Raw genomic sequence first — 1107 nt, 5'->3', positions numbered from 1 at the left:
CGCTAGGAGGCGCTCTGCTGTGTCCGAGCCGGCCACCTGTGCCCTTTATACTAGGACTTCGAAGGGAAGTATGGATAGTCGGTAGGTTGCAGGATTTCAACTGGGTGTCGGAATGTCAAGGTTAGTTGTGCAAGTGGTCGTGTCAAGGAAACCACTAAACACTATTGTTTTCATTAGTGACATGATCACTCACACGTACACACACACACACACACACACACACACACACACACACACACACACACACACACACACACACACACACACACACACACACACACACACACACACACACACACACACACACACACGACTCGACGGCGCAGTGGTAGCGTTCGCAACTGTTGCTACAGTGGTCCGAGTTCGAATCCCACCCAGGGCTGAAATATTTTCAGAATCGCTGCGCTGTGAGTCGTTACTCCAACTCTCGTGGGCGGGGAGTTGGGTGTGTGTGTGCGTGCAAGGTCACACAGCATTACCCATAGATCGGTCATATATGAGCTCTCTTCCGGGAGGGTAATAGCTGTCGATCACGAGTTTGACATGTGATACAAGACCATGGTGAATCACACACACACACACACACATAATACTCTTCACTATGGAATTTATACAACCTTGTATAATGAGCTCATTAACCACGTATCACGCAGTCCCTCCTAATAATGAGACTTTTTCCCATGAATCACGAAACTTCGAGTTTTGCAAGAGCCTGACCTGCGCACTGCGCATGCGCGTAGATCCCCATGGCCTTCCTGAGCTCAACAACGTGCCAGTTCGCTTGCTACTTGCGTACAGTGAACGCTAGATGACTGTGAATCACAGTGAGCAGTATGAGAACTAAGCTGCAGATGAAGGCGGTGGGGGCGCATTTGGTAAAGAATTTTAAATACTAAACAAAATAGAAACGTGCATAAGGTGGCCTCCCCTCTGGTGAGTACTATATTTAGCTTCTTGGAACTTTGGATTTTAAGTTCCGCTTTATCTAATAGTTTGAGTCGTCATGATTTCCTGAATATTTTATTTCATTCTTCATTATTTACTTATTTATCTATCTACTTATTTATTTATCTATCTATTCATTCATTATTTTTTGATCTGCAGAAT

General features: G+C 45.2%; 1 protein-coding gene across 1 annotated transcript in view; it reads left to right on the top strand.

Moving 5' to 3' along the window:
• Nucleotides 1-790: 790 nt before the first annotated feature.
• The window catches only part of LOC143027665 (uncharacterized), a 15310-nt gene continuing 14993 nt past the window's right edge, over nt 791-1107 (top strand). Inside the window, exon 1 of the mRNA XM_076189080.1 lies at nt 791-933. The gene's annotated coding sequence lies outside the window, so the exon portion shown is untranslated. The remainder of the gene's footprint in view (nt 934-1107) is intronic.

The sequence above is a fragment of the Oratosquilla oratoria genome, chromosome 8 (assembly GCF_046742065.1).
Source record: "Oratosquilla oratoria isolate Oo_2021 chromosome 8, ASM4674206v1, whole genome shotgun sequence".
Classification (NCBI taxonomy): Eukaryota; Metazoa; Arthropoda; class Malacostraca; order Stomatopoda; family Squillidae; genus Oratosquilla; species Oratosquilla oratoria.
Note: the sequence above shows the minus strand (reverse complement) of the source record. Positions and strands in the feature narration are given on the sequence as shown.